The following is a 16300-nucleotide window of genomic DNA, read 5'->3' as shown; positions in this document are numbered from 1 at the left end:
ATCATCACAAAATAATTACATATTTGGTTATACCAGAGGGATGAGGCGACAATGGGAACACATTTAGAAAGGACATTTGATTACTGTCATCTGCTTTGTTACAATCAATATGGTTGTCATGCCAAGGACAAATGTATTCATTTCATTCCAACATTTTTAGAGACACTTAAAAGTTGATCCCATCTGAAACTGTAATTGACGGTGACTATCAAGAGTGTGTCGCTCCAATACAGCGTTTGTTTTGTTATAGTGTTTGTTTGTTTGGTATCCTGTTTGAGTCATGTGTGGCTACCTGAGGAAATACACCATGTTTACATCAAGATCTCTTTGCAGCAGTAAAGCAATAGATGGGTTTCTGTGCAAGTCATCACCTAGATGTGCGCACAACTAGGGGGCAGAAAGCAGCACTGTCTTCGCGGCACATCTGTTTATACGGCATATGTAGCTGCAGTGTAGGGCAAATTACTCAGAAATTGTAATTACTTACTTTTTACTTATTACTCTAAGTAATAATATTAATTTAGTTATTACTGGCTATTAAAAGTAAATAGTCACGTTACTCGTTCTGTTACAATTACTGTCAACCACCGCACCCCATCCTTAAAAGTGACGGGAAACCTGTTCAGCCAACCCGATCGCATCTCATGCGTCACATATACACGCTTTGGAAAAGCCGTGTCAAATCAGACAATATGCATATATTTACTAACTTAGGTTTAGGCACTAACTAATGCCATGGTTGAGGTTAGGGAAGTTGCCTCGGTGGGGGGCTGTCAACTCCTTAAACAAAAACACCGGAAGTACTAGTACCAGGACGTCACATACACTCGTGGCCTGTATGCGTCACATACACACGTACCTGGGGGCGTCCACTATACACGCAAAATTGCCGTTTTGCGTACAATAGACATGGCTTTTCCAAAGCGTGTATATGTGATGCCTGAGCATGAGAACAGGCTGGTTCAGCAGCGCGTTTTAGAAATGAATACACTTTACTGGAACAATAATTTACCTGAGGGTTCAACAAATAGCCGAACTGAAAACACTGCAGCCTCTAAGATCAGAGGATGCTGTATCATATAGGCTACAGTCGGATATAGGCTATATAAAAATAATAAAAAACAAAGCAGGTTCCGCCTTACATTTTAACTGATTGCATGTTCAAACAGCATTAATGAGTATGATTTATACAGTACATAACATTTCTTAATGTGGCTATTTTGCAGCAGCATTTATAAGTCCCCACTAGCAACCATTCAGTTTATTTTATTTGCAAAGGCTAAAACAGCACAGTGAAGAACACACACACTGTAGTTATAACAACCTTAATGTAGAGGAGATGCAGTGTACGCTCCCTCTATGTGGGCCGACGGGCAAGCTTCAGTTTAACCAGTAAGTCATATCTGGTAGCTCATGTGGCAGTGATGTAGCTAGACGTGGCCATGCATTCATTACTATATTTGAATAAAACTGACACACATGCACTTACATGTCTCAAAATGACCCTGGGTTCTCCCACACATTGCTGGTAGATCCTGCGCTCATTACACATGGCTTTCCAGCTGCTGTGTGTGTGTGTGGTGGAGGCAGGGCGGGGGGGGGGGGGGGGGGTAAGATGTAAGATGAGTGTCCTACAAGAGCAAGACAAGGTGAACAATGCAGTAAGGGGAGAAGACAAAAAGGAGGAGGGAAAAGAAAATAATGGGAAGGAGAAGGAAATGGGGAGAACAAGAGAAAACAGTGATGTGGAAGGGCTGTTAAAAATAGATTTTACAAGGAATAGAAAGAAACACAGAGATTATTCAAAAATTGCATTAAAGCACTTGTTCAGGGCAGGCTGACATTCTCGTCCAGTATATACGGATGCTCCAGCGATGAGCTTATTGTGCCAGTATGGCTTCTTGAATTGAACTGAAGAGAGAAAAATGGGGGAGAGAGGGCGTACAAGATAAGCAGCGTTATAAATAAGAAGAGGTAAAGGAGAAAGAGAAAAGACAAGGATTTAAAAGGAGGTGGAAGAGAAGATCGAGGAGAGGAGATGTGATGCGAAGACGACGGGCATGAGGAAGGGGGTGGGGCGGCGGGCAGGAAAAGGAACAGGGGGTGGGATGTGTGGAGGATTATTCAGGGTGTGTAGAGCTCCAGCTATATTGTGCTGTGAGGTGTCTTTGGTCCCTCAGAAAGAAAACATGGTATTATGAATAATAGATGACACAACACACACACACAATGCACATTTTATTTTGTGCGTGTTTATTTTGTGACTCCTTTAACCTATTTAAACGCTTGAAAAAAAGCGAGGCACACGATGTGCTGAAGACACGTGCACACATTCAGTGAGTCAAAAGACATTTTCATGGAAAGATCCTGCCACACGTTTTATACTTGTGTGTGTTTGGGAGGACAATATGAACTGATTGAGCACGTATTGATACTTCAGCATGAATGAGCGTGACCCTCTTTGGATGTGTGAGTTATTCAGCAGATGGATTCACTAAAAAGTTGACGTTCCTGCCAGTTGCCCACTTAGGAAAAACATCTGGAAAGTTGTGAATCCTAAACCACCCTGAAGTATCCTCAGGAAAAAAAATGTAGCTTTCTGGGCAGTGTTTAGCACTAAAATGTGAGCACCGCTGGGATTTGTTCTGCAAAAGATCTCAGTTTCCCAGCGTCAGTTTGTGAAGGTCAGTAGCACAGCATATTCAGCTGTTTAGTGTGATTTGTGTATTCAGTAAAAGTCGACCCGCATCCTGTATAGATAGAACGATTTCGGATTATGAATTTTAAGCCAAAAAGATGAAACCTGATGATTTTCACGACTCCCACTTTAAAATATTTCTTTGTTGTACCACTACTTTCTCACTATACTGTATTTGTACTATTTCTTAATAACTTGACGATAAAACAGTGCTGAATCTATTGGGTGGTTTTGTAGGTTCATTTGAGCACATCTGTCAGATACATGCATACTGCAGCAGTGGAAGTGACTTAAACTTCTGGTTCAGGACAGCAGAATAATCGCTAATTGGCACTGAGAGCAGTGATTATATTTATTATCCATTTATATATCCATTTTAAAACTTAAACGAGGTAGCAGCAAAAACTGGCTGACATTTAGTGATACGGGGACTTGTAAAAGTCAATAGTGTGGCAAATCAGACGATCGCGCAGAGAGAGACAGTGTGTCAGTGAAGCAGCAATGGTTGCAGAAAGAGAAGCTATAATTGGATGCTGCAGATTTACCACTCAGCATTAGCTGATTTATACAGACCATATATAAAACTCTCCCTCCCTCCCTCTCATTTTCTGTCATACACCAGCTTTACCCGCATCTCATCGATGGCACAGAACTGAAACTGTTTGATGCACAGTGCACCTTCAATATACAGATGGAAAGAAAAAAAACAAAGACAAGAAACAAACACAGTAGCACTTTTCTGCAGGTTACAAAATGATAAAGCAAAACAGAAAATACATTGAGCAATTTACATATGAATGGCTGCACAGGTGTTTTCTGTGTTTTCATGCTAACTGTAAACTCTATTACAGGGATGAACATGTTCAAGGTTGTTACAGCGCTGTGTGGTGTACTTTACAACAGCAGTCCAGTATACAGTGTGGTGGAGTTATAGGACATTTACAAGAGCAGCCTGTCTTACTCCAGTGCATTATCTGGGTTTACTGATATGTTGCATCACTTTTACGCTATACTTACAATAGAATATTTTCTGCATTTTAATGCAGTGACATGAATAAACCTAGTCTAACTTTAATATCGAGATTTCGTCCCTCACACGATTTCCAAACTATAAAAATGTATGCATTTGTCTTACTGTATACATGTCTTTCCGAAGTCTCATAATTACATCCCAATCTTAATGAGCTTTTCATGTCTTATTATGCCTTACAAGTGACACACAATGTGAAGTGTTCATGAAATACCCACCGAATCAATGGTAGTGCAAGCATTCATGTATCTATCGACTACAAGGATGATTTTGCTTTGAGATAGCACCCTTCCATTTGTCCCTCTCAGCAGAAACCCATTTCCATTCACAGACAGGAGAGAAAATGGAACTGTTGTTGAAATAAAATCTTGTTCTGGTTTAAGGTTTTAGCTTCAGACAAGCCCTTTGGCTGTTATATTGGCAGCTTAACACCAAAAACGCTGATGCAGTATATTTGTATTGGGGGAGAATGAGATGATGAGATTTGAGAGAGTTGCATTTGGAGAATGGAGTCTTTTAGGTGTTAGAAACAGTAAGTGCTCTGTGCCCTATTGGATTATTGGCGGATTCCAAGCTTTACGTAAATAATGATGTCAGGGGTAACAAAGTGAAGTTTAGTATTAAGAGACAAGGTTTTGTTTTGAAATGTCAAGCTAAATTAAAGCCTTGGAAACAGTGTGTTTTTTGTTGCTGCTAAATGTAATAATTTAGTTTACTAAAGGGCTGTGTTGCTGTGAAAGGTTAGGCTTGGTGCTTTGTTTAGATGGCTTTATGGGTAAAGGTATTTAGATTTATTTTGTCAAGACGTGTTGAATGTTTATTTAGCACTAGATGTTAGATTTGTTTGGGGGGGTCACTATTCTTCTTCATTTGTCATACAATGCAGGATCGATTTTTCTATACAGTCAGGTCCATAAATATTGGGACATCGACATATCTCTCTGATGGGTTTGTTTTGATTTTTCAGCCTAATGATGGCTTGATTCACTGATAGTGATAGCTCTTTGGATCTCATATTGAGAGTTGACAGCAACAGATTCCAAATGCAAATAGCACACTTGAAATGAACTCTAGACCTCTTATCTGCTCCTTGTAAATGGGATAATGAGGGAATAACACACACCTGGCCATGGAACAGCTGAGCAGTCAATTTGATCCTTTAAAAAGTGGGAGGCACATATACAAACTGTTGTAATTCCTACACCGTTCACCTGATTTGGATGTAAATACCCTCAAATTAAAGCTGAAAGTCTGCAGTTAAAGCACATCTTGTTCGTTTCATTTCACATCCATTGTGGTGGTGTATAGAGCCAAAAAGATTAGAATTGTGTCCATGTCCCAATATTTATGGACCTGACCGTATATGGTGCTGTTTGAAATAAACACTGAATGCAATACTACTTTATATTTTAAATAATGCATGCTGCTTGCTGCTGCTTTGAATAAAATACTGTATATGCACCATAGAACTCCATGTAATGTTAAATATTGCTTTATTTTTTTGCCATATACCCTGGGAAATGCAGTCTGAGATACAGACATTTGCTCAAGTTTAGCTTTGAAACCATAGCAGTGTTATTTTATCTGTGTCCAAATACGATTTGACATCTTTTAAGTAATCGTCTACGTCACGTGAAGTTGTGGTCTGCGATGGACTGGTGACCTGTCCAGGGTGTACCCCGCCTTTCGCTTGATGTAAGCTGGGATTGGCTCCAGCCCCCCGCGACCCTGTACGCAGGATAAGCGGTTGACGATGGATGGATGGATGAATGAAGTTGTGGTTCACATTAACGCGTAGGCAATAATCAGGGATTGCCTGCATGTCCCTTTGTCCGTGCAATTCCTGCGTGCATGCTTAGTGTTCAAACCCCTTAGATCTGGATAATGTGTAAGGAGCAAGACTGACGTGCTGCAACAACGTCAATATCCACCTGTGTGCCATCTTAAAAGGTGGAAGTGGCTGGGCAGTTATAAGAAACAATGGGTAATTGATTATTCTGTCATGAATGAGTTACTAAATGGGACCAGTGTCCACTGCTGATAATCTGTATCACTGTGACAGAGAAAACATGCTCACTGCTATGGTGTGGCATGCAGCGATGTCAACAGCTGAATCTCAATAGGGGCCCATACCCGGCCATTTAGTCTCTCACTGGGCATTCAGTCCAAAAGTAAAAGTATTGATGGGGGTTAGTTACTTTAGGTAGGCCACCTGTTATACTGTGAAATACACCAGTAGAATTAACTCTGTTCACATCACAACGTGATCTACAAGGAATGCATGCTTGTTGATTTGCAAACTGACCTCACATTGTATTGCAACAAAAGCTGAGCCAAGTTCATCCTGAATTGTTTTGTCTGAGCCCTCTGGGAGGGCACTTTTTTCAGATAGCGCTAACTGGCTTCCAGGTTGAAGGAAGCCAGGAGACAGATTTTACAGTACATACGGCGTTTTATTTACAATAAAGAAAAATGTTAAGGTACCCTCGGGGAGGGTCTACAAAAAACAACTTCCCAAAAACAAGGAAGCGCCCACAAATGCCACAAATGAGAAAATAACACAGGATACAATAATGAATACCACCCTCCCTCCACTGAGGAAGTGAACCCCACCACAAGGTTCAGACTTGTCACTTGCTGCACTGCAGTTTCACCCAGCTCTCCATGCCATCTGCACTCCACACTCTCCACACCCAGTCTGCCTGCGCTCTGCTCCTTATACCGGCTCCTGCGCTCCCGCTGATTGTAAACTGGGGACAGGTGTGCACCCTAGCCTCCTGGCTGCAACATCAGAGGGGGGGGGAGGGCAGGACCTGCAGAGCACAGACGAGCAGCAGTACACAGACACAAACGGCTTAAGGGCCGTAACACTCCCCCCCCCATAAAATCAAACTAGGGGTTTGACTAATTCACAGTCCAAGCTAGTGTCTGGTTTCTTTCCTGTCGCTGTTCAGTCTCATTTTCCTGTTGATGGTGTAGATTTTATCCTAGGAAATGACATTGCTGGTGGAAAGGTTTTTCCAGACCCAGAGGTGGTGGATACTCCTATCCCTGAAGTTGAATCTGATGAGTTGGTTCAAAAGCACCCTGGAGTGTTTTCGGTCAGTGTGTTGACTAGGGCTCAAGCGCGTAAGCAGACCCAAGGGGTGGATCTTTCAGATTCATTGTTCCCCTCTGTATTTAGGGAGGACCAATTGCCCTCTAGTGGTGGGGCAGAGAACTGTCAAGCACAGGTGCCTGTAAGTGCTGCCTCCTCAGTCACTGTTCCTGAGAGAACCTTGCCATTAACCCGCGAGGTCCTTATCAATGCTCAACAGAATGATTCCTCCCTGGCAAAATGTTTTGCTGCAGCTGGGTGTGATGCTAGTGAGCGAGCAAGTCAGCAGCATTTTCTCGTTGAGGATGAATGGGAGGGTGGTATTCATTATTGTATCCTGTGTTATTTTCTCATTCGTGGCATTTGTGGGCTCTTCCTTGTTTTTGGGAAGTTGTTTTTTGTAGAACCTCCCCGAGGTTTACCTTAACATTTTTCTTTATTGTAAATAAAACGCCGTATGTACTGTAAAATCTGTCTCCTGGCTTCCTTCAACCTGGAATGATTCTATTATTGTCACTAACCTCCTCCTCCCCTTGATTCTCCACTGGAGGTTCGTAACAATCGGTCTGAACATGGCCTTCGGGCTTCTTTTTGTGCGCAGGACTTATTTGCGCAGTAGGAGTGTGATTTCTGTCACTTGCAAGTACACTTTTTGGTAGAGAGGTGTAAAGGAAGTTGTAATTACAATGCAATAGTTCTCATTTAGGAGTGTAATTGTGCTTGCATTTCATATATTGAGAATAAGTTTTATTGCAAACCTCTAGCCACAGTGAAACAGCAATAACAGCCCAAGTACAATTTCCTCTAGATAGTGAAAGTACTATATTTTTTGCCACGTGAACACTGTGATTATAGGAAGTGCTCAGTTTATGCAATACATTTTTAATGCTCAATTGTGGTATTTAATGTGTTCATGTAAAGGTGCTCAAATATAAAATAATTCAACCATTGTAATCACTTAAAGGTCCAGTGTGTAATATTTCTGAGGATCTATCAAGAAATGCAATATGAAATCCACAACTATGTTTTCAGTGGTGTGTAAAGACCTTACATAATAAACCATTATGTTGTTTTTTTTTACCTTACAATGAGCCACTTATATCTACATAACCGGGGGTCCCCCCTTCCATGGACGTCGCCACGTTGTGTCGTCATGTTTCTGCAGTAGCTGAAAATGGACAAACAGCGCTACAGAGCGCGTTTCATCACTACGTTCTTCTTCTGGTAGAATTCAGTCAGTGTAGACACTCATCACTATGCTGAATACGTAAATTTGAAGAAGAAGAAGAAGTAGTAATAATATAGAGCAGGGATCTGCAAATAAGTTTTTCATCAGAGCAATCTTTTCAACCATTAAATGGTGGATGAGAATATAAGCCATGATACTGACTTGCACTGACCCAAGGGATGAGTTTTTGATCCCACCTTGGGACAACTTTTTTTTTTTCTCTCTTCAACAAATGGATTCTGCAGCAAATGTTTCTCAGATCACTGCATGTGCTGCGACCTACGGACACTTTTGCAATTCCCCAGTATCTCATTTCTACATTTAGGGGAATCCCGTTTTCTGACGGCTCTTTCAGAGGTGTGTCAAGGAGGCTACAGACTCTTTTAATGTCTTTCAGAATTTTTCTAAATAAAAGCTCAGTTCAATTCTAAATACAGCATTGCATTAAACAAACTTCTCACACTTTTATTTGGTAGGAAAAACCACTAAAGAGGAAGTCCTTATGTGAGTAACTGTTTCTGTCATGACTGAGATCTATTTCAGCACAACTATCAAAGTATTTATTTATTTATATTTTTTGCCGCTATCAAAGCACCACACACTTGGCTTACATTTTCCATGTTATCTGTCAGTGGCCAAGTCACAATAATATCTGGTTTTACTGAATAATTAAGTAAATATAATTTCTTAATAAATATAGCTAAACCTCATTTCTAGAGTGGCTACTCTCTGCTGTCTCAGAAGACAACACCTTTTGTGCTCTGTCACCCACCGTAGCTGTCCTACACTCTTTGAAATGGTAGGGGGCAGTGATAGACTGGACAGATTGTTGCAATTCATAGCCCTCACTACTAGATGCCACTAAGTCTTACACACTGAACCTTCAGAGATAGCTAAATTGCACAGATTTATTTTCCTATGCTTCAGTGTGCACAGGGGGCAACAGTGCTGTGGGCAAAATTACTGATTAAGAAAAATATTTTTCAATGTTTTAACTCCAAAACCCGCCGATGTTGTTGCTCCGAGTGTAAGCAGGCGGCATCTTGATTATTGCACAATCCCGCCATTTTGTGGCCGACCGGTAAGAGAGACCCAAATAGGAGCCATGCTATCCCAGCTTGGACTTAAAGCTGCTCCTTACTATTATCTGGTCTGGACGAGCAATGGGAAATCAAAAATATATTTATAGAGACCTGCTCCATCAAGCACTTGACAGAGGGACCATGTTGTGAGCTGACACAGCACAAGACTCCAGCAAGATGGGAGGAGGCATTCTCTGTGTTTACACTGGTGCTCAAATGCAGTAAAAGTGGATGGACACTGTTTCTCAAATGTTGAACTTTTTATGTGAAGATGAAAATCATATTATCATTTTCATCTTGTTACTGCCAGACACAAATTTAAAAAAGGCCCTGCAGAATTATATATGTATTGTTTATGTGAAGCTATGTACTGTCGCATGAAAAAGTATGTAAACCCTTTGGAATTACCTGGATTTCTGCATAAAGTGTTCATAAAATATGATCTGATCTTCATCTAAGTCACAACAATCGACAAACACACTCTGCTTAAACTAATACCACACAAACAATTATGTTTTTATGTTTTTATTGAACACACTGTGTAAACATTCACAGTTCATTGTGGAAAAAGTCTGTGAACCCCTAAGCTAACGTCTTCTCGAAAAGCTAATTGGAGTCAGGAGTCAGCCAACCTAGAGTGCAATCAATGAGATGAGATTGGAGATGTTGGTTACAGCTGCCCTGCCAAAAAAAACACACACCAATTTTAATTTTACAATTCTCATGAAGCATGACCTGACGTGAACCACACCTCGAACAAAATAGAGGACCAGAGATAAAGAACTGTTGACTCGCATGAAGCTGGAAAAGGTTACAAAAGTATCTCCAAAAGCCTTGATGTTCATTACATCATCACATGTTCAGTCCATGGTAAAATTGTCAAATGGACAAATTGTCTATCAATGGAGGAAGTGTAGTGCACTGGCCATCCTGCAAAGATGACACAGTGAAGAATGCTCAATGAGGTTAAGATCTATCCTAAGGTGACAGAAATGTCTGGAACATGCTAACATCTCTGTTAACGACGCTGATACATAAAACACTAAAGAAGAATGGAGTTCATGGGAGGACACCGTGGAGGATGTCACTGCTGACCAAAAAAAAAAACACATCAAAACCTCAATTGTGATGTATGGTGGAGGGGGAATCATGGTGTGGGACTGCTCCGCTGCCTCAGGGTCTGGAAACGCTTTCATTGACAGAAAAATAAATTCCAGTTTATCAGGAAATTTTGTAGGAGAATGAAAGGTCATCTGCCCGCCAAATAAAGCTCAACAGAAGTTGGGTGGTGCAACAGGACAACAGCCCAAAGCACAGAAGTAATCAACAACAGAATGGCTTCAGCAGAAAATTCTTCTTCTGGAGTGGCCCAGTTAGGGTCCTGAACTCAACCCGATTGAGATGCTGGGGCTTGACCTCAAGAGACTGATTCACACCAGACATCCCAAGAATATTGCTGAACTGAAACAGCTTTGTAAAGAGGAATGGTTCAAAATTACTCCTGATTCAGGTTCAGGTCTGATCTGCAACTACAGGAAATGTTTGGTTGAGGTTATTGCTGCCAAAGGAGGGTCAATAAGTTATTTAATCAAAGGGTTCACGTACTTTTTCCACAATGCACTATGACTGTTTACACGTGTGTTCAATAAAAACATAAACATATTTATTAGTAATAGTGCAGACTGTGTTTGTCTATTGTTGTGACTTAGATGAAGAGCAGATCACATTTTCTGACCAACTGTATGTATACTAAAAATGTAAATTTGATGTACAACCTTGTGTTGTATAATGATGAATAAATGACCTTGATACCTTGTATCATTGTGCTTTGGCATTTGGAACAGCCCCACAATTAAATAGTTTTTTCCCCATTCAAGTTAACAGAGGGCTAAACCAGAAGTTAGCCTGAAGTCTCTGGTGCACTTGCTCTATGGGCCAACATCAGCCATAAGCCAGATTCTCTCACTGATGATGCAACTCAAGTACAGAGATGGAATCTGGGAAATGTAGTCCAGTAGCATGTTAAGGTATCAAGTTGAAGTAACCAATTTCCACTTAGTTCAGTATATATAGGAGGACATAAAGAAAACCTTCAAAAAGTGTTTAACTCTGAATTATTTCAAAAATGGAGTTGGCTTCTATTAAATATATATTTTCACTTACATAATTTATTCAGAAATTATTTATGGGGGTGGTCAACTTTTTTTTTTCAGAAGTTGGGTTTGTTTACTGTCTTGTGCACGTACTATGCAGCAAACACGTGAGCTAGAGGTTTAAAGGCCCTGCCAGGAGCTGATTTGATTGAAGGCTGACCCTCCACCTGCTTTCCCAAATTTGCACCACGCAGTGTTAAGATTTCCCGCCCTTGTTCATCTAAATTCCAAAAGATAGCTGGTGACAACATTGTGTGCTTGAGGTCAAAGTTTGTGCTTCTTGCTAATACCATTAGCAATTTGAAATAATTCTGACTGTTCAATAATGTTCTATATCACAGCCCGAGCACTGTCCAGTTATTTACTTTTGCCTGCCATTCTTTTTTCAATGTCCTGTCATCTTGTTCCCATTAAGTTACTTATCATGCTGTATTAATCTATATTTTGCTTGCTGTGTTAGATTGGGGGGATATGGAGACAATTGTTTTGTCCATTTATTTTTATTTTTTTAACCAATAACATTTAACTATACACTGTTTCTGCCAAGCACTCAATGAGCAATTTGACAATAGCACCAGGTTTTCCCCGTAAGGACTGCTTACAGTGTGACAGCTAATCATTTTACCATGCTCACATTACAATACTAATGAGGGCAGCAGTGGGAGATTTTCTCAAGTTTAACGAGGATGGTGGGCCGACCAATTGCTTTCCATCACATTTTTCCCATAAATCTATAGTCACTTAGCAGAAAACATTTAGTAATTTGACTGGGGAATCCAACATGGATTCAATGTTTTTAGAAATCCTGTTATTTTACAGTTTTGCATTATAAGCAGAATGCAGAGATGACATGAATCAGTCAAAGAAACTTTGTCAAGCACTTTTAACCCTCGTTTGTTTCAGCATCTTGTAGAGCACTGAGAATGAGAAAGCTGGCACTGTGTTTGTCGTGTCCATCATTGTTACTCTGACTAAATAATGTGGGTTGTAGATGTTTTCTAATCAGAGTAGCCTAGGAAGTAGCTGCCTGTATTGTCAGCTGCTGATTTTGCCTGGTCTTATCCACAGAGGTGCAACTGACTCCGGCTCTGTGGCCATGTTAAAAAAAAAAAATCACACAAATACACACATGCCAAAACACACCCGCAGCGTTTTGCCCATGACACACAAATCAGAAATGTTATCCAGACAAACAGCACATTTCTTCCAGCTAAACACATGTTTTTGCCCAAGGCTGAATATATGGTGCAGCTTTTTGCTATCGGGTGTTAAGAACCCGGATTGGAAATCTTCAGATATTCATTTATGCATCTGAGAATTACATCCGTGTTACATTTTTCTTGTTTGGAATTCTAAATCTCAGATATTAAATAAATGTTGGGTCATACCCACAACTTATTCATTAGCCATGACTTACACAAACAGTTAAAAGGTTTTTTAATAAACCACAGTGTAATGCAAGCTGATTTCTTTCTTTTTGTCTTTCTTTCTTTCTTTCACAGCTGCTGATCAGGAGGAAAGCCACATGTCTGAAGTGAAGAAGTAAACAGATGAACAGATAAGATAGAAAAAATAAAGTAGCGGGGTCATTTTATCAAAATCATCACCATTACTGTCTTCACTGAATAAGTTTACAGGTCCAGAGTTCTACACTGAAAAGCTAAGTACTTTTAATATGAAGAAAAATGCTATTTGACTGCACCACCTGCATTGCTAACATCATGGTTGTAGTCATCCAGGACCTTTGTACATCTTCATTATGACAACTTCATTACCACCATGGAGTGTGTTTACGTGCACACAGCATGATTGATAACAGGTCACATCTCACTTAATGTTCTATTTCTGAAGAGTTACATCTTAATGTTTGTCTGACAGATATTCCTTTATAATAATCAACAGAATGACGCAGGTGCTCTATACAAGCATCTCTCTCATCATTCTCATGCTTTCACTCAGATTTAATATTGTAAATGGGATACACAAGTGGGTACACAGGTGCCGTCTCATGTACTTTCCATGTGTGCACGTAATTGCACTCACCGCCATTCCCCAGTGTCATTATTACCATTATCATCATGACTGTGGTTGTGACATGGTTACCTGCAGAGATGTACGTTGTTAGAAGAGCAAAATAGACAGAGAACCTCAAACCCTTTGACCCGTCCAAGAAGAAACACACACCCCCAAAAACAAACACAATTGCTTTGTCTTCACTTTTCTCCTTCTGTGTTCCCCTTATTTTTTCTTTGGGCTTTATCTTTTGTATGTGTACATAAAGCAATTTCAAATCTTATAGTTTTGTACATGTAATTTTTATGGTGTGTGGACATTTTCTAATAAAATAAAACAAAAATGGATGACTTTTTCCTAGACTGGCTGCATAGGTTATTTCTTTTTCCCTCTCTCTTTATCTCTCTCTCTTCTCCATCTTTAGTTATGCTGTAGTTGTCAGCCAGAAAATGTATAATTAACCTGGTTTAAAACACCATTTATGTGTTTTCACAATCAAACCAAAGTTGACAACTTTCAGTGAATGTGTACACAATAATTTCAAAAGACAGTGACAGTAATTTTATGTTTTACAACCATAGAGCTTGATTGCAACTGCATTTCCACCTCAAACTTTGTTCATTATTGTAGTGAAGGTGTATGCTGTGGGTGGACGTAAAGATGGATAAATATAGAAAAAATAACTGTACAAGTCACAGTACAGAATACCACAAACAATTTTATGTGATTCCTCTACGCTCTATTTCTATTATTTCATATGGTAGAGTGTTTTTTGTTCAACCAAATGAAAAGATCTTATGCATCTTTACATCTTTAATTCAGAGTGATTCAGATAAAAACAAGGTAGATTCCAGACTTCCACAATGTGAAATTAATTAAATTAAAGTTAATAAGAGACATAATGCACTTCTAGATGTAAGTTTTGATATTAATTTGATATTACTACTATGTATTACCACTATGGAAGAAATGATCTGTAATGTTAAAAGGGGTCCCTCATAGTGATGAACCCACCTGACTCTACAGTTCCCCTCAGCACAATGAGCTTTAAGGCTTCTTTCAGATCATAGTTCACTGTTGGTTCACACTCACACTTTTCATCACAGTTGTTTTCGACCATAGCAGGAAGCTGTTTACAAGGATAAAGCCTTCTAAAATTCTCTGTACACTGCCTGCCCAGCACCAAACTGCACACAAGCACAGTTAGCAACTAGCTGGTGAACATAGTGGAGCATTTAGCAGCTGAAGAGTTAGATATTTTCCTCAGGAGTTGGTGAAGAGATTTCATATCTGCCGGTGATAATATGTCAATGTTATGTGTACAGTTTGTTTTTCCTGCCCACAGGTGGTCAGGAAATCAGTTATTGCAGATTTAATCTTACATTATCAAACACCAGGAAAAACACATGTAACACATGTCCTCAGGTAAGGCTTAATGTGCCAATGGCATCAGTCAAGCTGGAAAATACAGTACAGTACAGTAGTTGAGTTTTGGGATAATCCATCATATTAGCCCTTTTTATTTTCAGCAGTAGTACCTTTTAAAGGGAGCTGTTAGCGTCCAAAATGTAGTCTTGTGTATTCCTCTTGTTTCCTACTCCCAGTTGTTAATGCTTCCTGAGAACATAACCTAAATCTGTCTGTCGGCTTCCTCTCTTCCCTCCTCTCTTATTATCTCCTCCTATCACTTCCTCCACCCCTCATCTATTCCGCTCAGCTTTTCTCCCTCATTCTCTCTTCTCCTAACCTCCAATCCCCTCATCTCTAGATCTCTCTCTCTCTCCTGCTCTGCATTTTCCTCTCAACTTTAATACCCAATCTGCTCTACACAACTCCATCCTGCTCCCCAGACCTACTCCATTCCTCAGTTCTCTGCTCCTTAGTTCTTGGCAGGCAGCCCGCGCCAGATCAGCTCCCCACCATTTCTGTCTCCTCTTTCCCCTTTACATTCATCACCACCTGTTAACTCTATTTCTTCTGCCTTCCTATTTTTTTTTTCTTTATACTTGAAGCCAAAAGAATTACAATGGATGGGGATAAAATAAGAGTAAAAGTAAAACATATCTTTCCTAACAGAAGTAGTAAAAGGGGAATGACTATCCCAACATTACCGCAGCAATGTCAAAGGCAGAAAAAGGATGAAGGAGGATGAACACCATCACCCGTGAGTTATCAGCAGCTGAAGAAAATGTGGCACCTGGGGTCTCATTTTGAGAACGATCCTAATATTAAAATTTGATTCATGTTTCACTCTTTGAGCTCTGTAGCAGGCAGTGAATATGATTATAGCGAGAAATCAATGCAGCAGTGTAGAAAACAAAGTCGAAAACATCTTGATGAGTCATTATCATTACGAATTAATTATTAAACGGTCACCTTTGCATGTGTACACGCTCAAAAGTTTTCTACCAAGGGTATGAATAAAACAAGACAAAACAACATTGCACCACAATCAACATGATACTGTATTAAATATAATCAGTGTGACTGAATACATTAATTAAGCCAAATATTTATGTCAACATGCTTTGCAAGGTATGAACATTAAGTCTACCTTACAGCATTGAGAAGTTACAGTAGTTTCAGGGAAATTGTTTTCTGCTCATTAATATGAAAATCTATGCAGCAAGGTGCTACCAGGGCAACTCTTCGTGTATGCATTGGATTCCTGTATCCACATAGACGGACAAATGTCAGCATGATGGTATAAAAAAGAAATACAAAGAGCACAAGAACTTTTTTTGTCCAAGTGTCCTTGGCTGTTCTTAGTGTGAATTATCAGCATGGTTGGAATTAATATTTCGTTCTGCTGCTTGTTAAATCCAAACCTTGAAAGGAAGACAAAATATATTCATTTTAATTGGTTAGATCACCCACAAGGCCATAGAATTCACGACTGATTGGACAGATAGAAAGGTTAGCTTTTCTTTTTTCACTTTTTTTTTTTTTTTTTGAAGAAACTTGAGTAGCCTTGAGTGAAAAGCATTGAAAACTCATCT

The 16300-nt window shown here is 39.8% G+C and overlaps 1 protein-coding gene across 1 annotated transcript in view; it reads left to right on the top strand.

Moving 5' to 3' along the window:
- zgc:172282 (leucine-rich repeat and fibronectin type III domain-containing protein 1-like protein) overlaps positions 1-13659 on the top strand; it is a 210576-nt gene extending 196917 nt beyond the window's left edge. Inside the window, exon 11 of the mRNA XM_038693519.1 lies at positions 12791-13659. The gene's annotated coding sequence lies outside the window, so the exon portion shown is untranslated. The remainder of the gene's footprint in view (positions 1-12790) is intronic.
- The last annotated feature ends 2641 nt before the right edge of the window (positions 13660-16300 follow it).

The sequence above is a fragment of the Micropterus salmoides genome, unplaced genomic scaffold, assembly GCF_014851395.1.
Source record: "Micropterus salmoides isolate LMB-PRFRI ecotype aquatic unplaced genomic scaffold, ASM1485139v1 Ms_hic_scaffold_3, whole genome shotgun sequence".
In the NCBI taxonomy this organism is placed as follows: domain Eukaryota; kingdom Metazoa; phylum Chordata; class Actinopteri; order Centrarchiformes; family Centrarchidae; genus Micropterus; species Micropterus salmoides.
Note: the sequence above shows the minus strand (reverse complement) of the source record. Positions and strands in the feature narration are given on the sequence as shown.